The sequence below is a fragment of the Suncus etruscus genome, chromosome 8 (genome assembly GCF_024139225.1).
Source record: "Suncus etruscus isolate mSunEtr1 chromosome 8, mSunEtr1.pri.cur, whole genome shotgun sequence".
Lineage (NCBI taxonomy): Eukaryota > Metazoa > Chordata > Mammalia > Eulipotyphla > Soricidae > Suncus > Suncus etruscus.
This window is the reverse complement of record NC_064855.1, coordinates 69,051,752-69,058,962: the sequence shown is the minus strand read 5'-3', so window position 1 is coordinate 69,058,962 and position 7,211 is coordinate 69,051,752.

Genomic DNA, 7,211 nt, shown 5'->3' with positions numbered 1-7,211 from the left:
CTACTTCTCATTTGCTATTGCTGATGCCTGAGATCCCTAAATCTTATAGGCAAAGCTGTTAACATGACCTCTATCTGCCCTTTGGGATGGCATGAATCACAACACGTGGAAATAATTAAAGCCCTAGTTGATCTGTAGGATCATCATTGAGCAGAAACCACATGCAGCAGAGCAGACTCAGCCCTTTGCTTTATTACTCTGCTGTTCTCACTGTTCTCATGAGAATGATCCTGATTCTCTTGAAAGCCCTCCCTATAGCCCCTTTGAAACTCCTAAGGATGAATCACGCTTGCAGTTTTTAGAATTATTTAAAGTTTACTTAGAAATCAAACCATGCAAAGTAGGATTATTATCTTTTGGAGCAAGAAGAAAGGCTTGAGCTACATGTGGTCATCCTAGGGACAGTGTGGAGTCTTCCAGTTTTGTGTTTGTGAGTCCCTCCCAAGGTTGGTTACAATTCAAGGTTGTGGTGCTGAGGATCAAACCAGGTTTGGCTGCATGCAAGATGGTGCTTTAACCTCTGTACTATCTTTCCTACCCTACAATGCAAGATTGGCATTTGGTTGACATGTTTTATTTGTCAAAAATATTTCAAGTATATTTAGTCATTAACAATACTGTTTCAGTATTGAAAATGCTGTAAAGGAAGTATTTACTTGTCCTGAGCTTTTGAGTGTTAGTTCTTTCAAATAAATGTAACCAGAGCAAAACCCTGCCTTCAAAGAGTCACTTGCAAAAAGGAGAACAAGTGAGAACATGAGCAGCAGATGGGGCTTGAGAGTCAAAAATGAAAAATCCAGGATGTTTCCAAACTCTGCAAATCATTATTGACTGAACTCTATGTCGTCTTAATGACTTTTACTACTTCTTGGCTCCAATTCGAAACGCATATTAAAGCAAGCAACACAGCAAAGACCAGAGGGGCTAGAATAGTAAACTACCCGTAGCTTAGGAATCATTATGCATTAATTATTCAGGAGCGAGAGCTACTCTTTGTGAACATTAAAACCAGTAACAGCAAAAAAATATGCCTTCCTTTTGGAGGATGCAAAAGAGTATTACTATTTGGGGTTGATGCTGGCATGATATTTAGCAGAGCATGACAGCTTTAGTAGATAAAGAACGTGATATAGTATCATGCAAACTGTTAGCAATGTATTGGAAGGCTCAAGTATTCCCTGTAGGGCATTTATATTGGATTTGCTATGATTGCAATATCTGCACAGTGATGCATTACGTGTTTTATTCTCTTTATTATATGTTTTCATTACTTTGTGTGTTAGAATGCAATAAAGAAAGTTGAAGCAATAAAGGCTGATTGATAATAATAATTCTGCAAAGATGCAACTTCCTTTCTAAAGCAGTTCCTGAGTCATAAGAACCAATGGTATCCAATCATCTATTTCCTTGTTAAGATTTTATCTTCTCTTCTGAAAAAGAAATGGTAATTGGTTTAGAAACAGCTTTCATTGACAGCTGGCATTGTCTAGTGATGGAGGGAGAAGGTAGGAGGGAATGCATTTTATTTAGAATGCCTCATCCTGCATGAGGTTGAATTCTCTGCTCTTTCTTCTTTCATATTGTACAATTAAATATCAGATGTACACTTATTAATAATTTTTCAGGATCATTACTGTTTAGGTTCTCTCTGACTATCTTTTCTACATCCTAAAGTTGGTTTAAACTTCTTTCTACAATATCTCTTTAATGAATCTCAAAATTAGATCACTGAAGTAGAAATTTATTTGTCTCATTTTTTAATTTTTTATTATTAATATCTTTATTTAAACACCTTGGTTACAAATATGATTGTAGTTGAGTTTCAGTCATGTAAAGAACACCCACCTTTACCAGTGCAACATTCCCATCACCAATGTAGGGATTTAGTACCCATACTGGATAAAGGAGAAAGAAATTCTAAGTTTAAAATTATCTGCGGGGCCGGGCGGTGGCGCTAAAGGTAAGGTGCCTGCCTTGCCTGCGGTAGCCTTGGACGGACCGCGGTCCCATATAGTCCCCCAAGCCAGGAGCAACTTCTGAGCGCATAGCCAGGAGTAACCCCTGAGCGCTATCGGGTGTGGCCCAAAAACCAAAAAAAAAAAAAAAATTATCTGCAAGGATCTGGCATGGTTAAGCATGTGTTATTAATTGCTGAAGAATATATAAGGAGAGTTTTTCATAGTGCTTTTATTTGTGGGTATCTAGGGAAGTGATTCGGCTAGAAATATAGACTGGTGTTTGGGATGTTAGACAGAGAGGCTATAGGAAGAAATTGAATGAGACTTTGAAGACCCAAAGGAGCAATAGTGTTGCTTGGGAGGAAAAAAATATAACACAAAGTTGGGACAAACAGTATCCTCCCACTTCTCTGCCAAACTCATAACTATTCCATTCAAGTCAGGATGCTGGGGGATACTCCCAAGACTCCTGGCTCCCTGAGGATTTGAGACAGTGGGAACAGCATGAAGAGAACACCTACTATGGGTACTGATGATGAACACATGTTCATCAAGGGTACCAACCTAGGAGATATGGAGAAGAATAGTATAAGGTAGTGTTTTTCAATATTTTTCTGATTGTGATTCTGTCCAACATTAATTTCTTCCCATAGTCCCTTTGTCCTACCAGTAGGTCCCTTAATTTCATGATTTCCCCCATCCAGCCAGAGGTATTAATTAGAAAACCAGTTTCTTTTTTATATATATTTTATTTAAACACCTTGATTATATACATGATTGTGTTTGGGTTTCAGTCATGTAAAGAACACCACCCATCACCAGTGCAACGTTCCCATCACCAATGTCCCAAATCTCCCTTCTCCCCACCCGACCCCTGCCTGTACTCTAGACAGGCTTTCCATTTCCCTCATACATTCTCATTATTAGGACAGTTCAAAATGTAGTGATTTCTCTAACTAAACTCATCACTCTTTGTGGTGAGCTTCTTGAGGTGAGCTGGAACTTCCAGCTCTTTTCTCTTTTGTGTCTGAAATTTATTATTGCAAGAATGTCTTTCATTTTTCTTAAAACCCATAGATGAGTGAGACCATTCTGCATCTTTCTCTCTCTCTCTCTCTCTCTCTCTCTCTCTCTCTCTCTCTTTCACTGACTTATTTCATTCAGCATAATAGGTTCCATATACATCATGTATAGGAAAATTTCATGACTTTATTTCTCCTGACAGCTGCATAATATTCCATTGTGTATATGTACCACAGTTTCTTTAGCCATTCGTCTGTTGAAGGGCATCTTGGTTGTTTCCAGAGTCTTGCAATGGTAAATAGTGCTGCAATGAATATAGGTGTAAGGAAGGGATTTTTGTATTGTATTTTTGTGTTCCTAGGGTATATTCCTAGGAGTGAGAAAACCAGTTTCTTAAGACCTCCCACAAATACTGAGAGAATTGAGGTCTTTTATAAAAGAGGTGTGGGTGTGGTTCAATGAGATTTGAGTTATAAACATTAAGTGGCTTTATTTGTATTCACATACAAATGAGGCTTTGGTGAAACGTAGGTTATTTGTGATGGAAAGTAAAACTGCTTTTGTGATTTCAAGGGCTAGCTATCACTCTTATGTGATTTTTCTGAAAGGCCCTCACAATATAAACTATCTACACTTAAATCACACTAGTGGGGGGTATAAACAGGCACATTCAGTCAGGCCAGTGAGCCCTCACATGTGAATGGATCATTAAAGAGGACAGAAGAAAGAATATGGATGCCCAGGGATCACATCAGACTTAGGGCAGCACTTAAAAAACATAGGTCATCTAAGATTAAGTGGAAAGCATGTTAAAGTGAAGATTGCAGGTCCCTGCTCCTGATTCAGCCAACTCATGCATTTGACAAGCCTTCCTCCTAATATAACCTTAATAGAAGTGGCCTCAAACCAATCTCAGATAACTATCCTGGGAGTATCTGTCAAGATTATCTGGGTCTGCATTGTGAACCTTGAGGCAGCCCATCATCCAGAGACCCACTCTGCCTAGGAAACAAAGAAACCCGTGAAAGGAAGAGTAAAGTGTGGAAGAAAGCATAGAATTCAGTCCACACACAGGATATGAAAAAGAAAGACAAAATCAGCAGAGAGGAAAATAAGGAAGGACAAGCAGTGCTGCCAAGATACAGCTTTTATACGATGACCTCCGTCCGTCCTAGACCAACTCTCAGGGGACCCATGTTGGCATGGACATTATGAAACCTCAAGATTTCTCATGTGCATGTTTCTTAATTAGTCGCATTGTTTGCTCTTAACTTTGTGGGTAATTTGTTTGCAGGTACAGCTTAGATGTAGCTCTTTATTTTTTTTCCAGATGTTATTCCACCAAACTAATCTTATGAAACAACTTTATATTATGATGGGTTACTATCTTGCCCTAATCAATATTTGTTCTCCACCCTACGGTGTGATCTGGTGATGGTATATTGGATTATTCCTTACTTGGTATTCTTTTCCCACCCTAGGGTGGGACCTGATTCTTGTCATAAAAGCAGGAGTCTGAGGAAGGCAGAGGCTCATTCTTCGGTCTTCTTCCACTGAGCTGTGTTCCATCTTAGGAGCAGAAAGCTTAGGTGGTTGAATTCCTTGCTTGAGCACTGGATTTCCTGAACCCATTCTTGTATCTCTTCACTGTGTGAATTATTTCTGGCGTTGATGTTTGCTTCCAGGCCTGCATCTCACCAGATCCTCATTTTGGAGCCAATAGGCTCCACTAACAGATGCTCCACTAACAATATGATAGCAAGTACATGTAATTGGAGGTGGAAAGAATGAAACTATCATTCACACTCTACTTTAAAACTAGGTAAATATGAACTAGTTATTTAACCTCTTAGGGCACCACCTCTAAAATGGGAAGATTGCACCTAGCTTATGAGTTCTGTATGTGTATTAAATACGATATATTCTTTTTTGTAAATACATATATTCTAATAAAATATACTGTGATGCATCTCACATACTGGTTGGAATATAATAGTCCCTGAATAGATGAAAACTATTAATATTCTGAGTTTTATAGAAAATGTTAACATTTGGAGAATTTTATTATATTTTTACAAGCTTAATATAGCCCTGGTTTTCTTTAGATTTAAATAAAAAATGTGTCCTTTTTACTGGGGTCTTTGGTTTACATATTCAGAAATTACGTACCTAGAAAACCTGATGAGTAAACTCATCTCAAGTTACAAAAATCTCTCCATTCTTCTTACTGTCATCTTTAGAACTATTCCTCCTTGCCTTTTTTCATTCTTTACAAATAAAATTTACTTCTTGAAATTCTATTCTTTTCCAACCACAGAAATCATTAAGAGAATGGTGGGAAGAGGCAAAAGCACTGGTAGCAAACTACAATGGGAAATTAATCTTAATGTGGCTGTGTTTTGTGGGTTTATTTTTTCATGCTTTCCTTGTCATGTTTTATATCAAGACTTTTAGGAATAATGAGGTAAATTTCTAACAAAGTCACCTAAAAATGTTCAGAAGAGCAAGTCTTTGTGTCTTACACATTTGTTAATTGGACTAGGCTGAGAAGTTTAAGAAGTTTTTCTGGAAAAGAATGGGCTGCTTCAACAAGAACCTGCTGCCTGCATATCCAGTCTGGACTGTCCTATAAATTATAGACTTGCCAGCCTCCTCTAAACAACCAGGCATGTCAGTTATTTAAAATAAATGAATATAACAAATAGGAAAATAAAATATGGGACATTTATGGCTGTATCTCTAGATATAGTCTGTTTCAATAACAGATTTCATTGGACCCTGGCACCAGTGAATGGAATGATCCCTCTCCTAACACACAGTGTAAAGCTTGTATTCCCACCACCACCTTTGGAGGTCAGCTTACACCCGAATATCCAAGCTAACCCCAGAACTAGCCTATTTTAAAAATATTTCCAAAACAAAGACTCTTAGTGAACATATACAAATGAACAAAAGAAAAAATGGAGGTGGGAAGGGTGAGAGGAGAGAATTAGAGAGAAAACCCATGAAAAATTGATGTACACAAAATAACCTCCTAGCCTTTGGGATTTAGTCACCTTCTCAGTAGAAAGCCTATTTCTGAAATGAGCACTTTCACCAACATTGGTCAGAGGCAGACAGCATGTCTTCAATCCTGCATATGCCAGAGGCAATGTCAGCACTCCACAAATAAGAAAGAAAAATGATGACAAAAACGTGAGGCTAAAACTCCAGGCAACCCTTTGCCAACTCCTGCTTTTGAAATTCTAAATTGCAAGCTGAAACATATGGCACCACACACCTTACCAACTACTGGCTTCTCTCTTGAGAAATGACTCAATCATGCATTCAACTTTTGAGGAATGGTTACATTTTCTAAAAAGCCCTCTGTCCTCCCACATTTTTTATTGAAGTAAAACCATGTGAAAAGTAGCACATTCAAGAGTCATTAGTAGTCAAACTCACAGGCTTTCATACTTACCCACAATGCCCCAAGCAGGTTTCCCTGTGGTTACTAAATTTTTCCTCTTGCTGAGATTTCCCAGCATGCTTTAGGATTATCAAGTAAAGCCAAATATTAAGAGAAAAATCTTGAAAATCCTCCAGTGCCTGGAGTGGAATCAAATCAGACAAGCTCTCTACTCTGGCACCAACCAGCTGAGCTACAAACACTGACCCAGCCCATGCTGAGAAGACTCATCATAAGTAGAAATCCGTAATGTTACCAGAATATGCTGTGGACTCACAAATAAGGGAAATGAAGTATATAAAACAGTGGGAACGTTTGCAGAAATAACAGTTAATATTTATTCCAGGCATTCATCTGTACAAGGCAAGGTTGAAATGGTTTTCCCTGAGCATTTCTTTATGCCCTCAAGGTCTTACGCTGGATAAGATTTTGAAGTTCTTAATCAAAGCAGCTATACAACATGTCTCAATTTGCAACTAAATGTAGTTTTCCTGGAACCAGATAACAGTTGACATTAAAATAAAGGTGGGGGCTCAGGGAGCTGAATTTGAGACAAAAACATAGAAGCTGTATTTCTGGTCAAATGACTTTTATTATGCCACGTTTTAGTGTCTTCTTTATGTATTCTACTTGGTTGCTCAGATTGTGAAAATTACAAAATAAAAATTAAGTGGCTGTGTAATATCCAACTTGTCAGTTTTTCCACCTGGCATTTCTTTCTTTTGCAGCATTAACTCTGTCTCAAGGAGGAGATGAATGAAATAGAAAAGCTACCTGTCTTA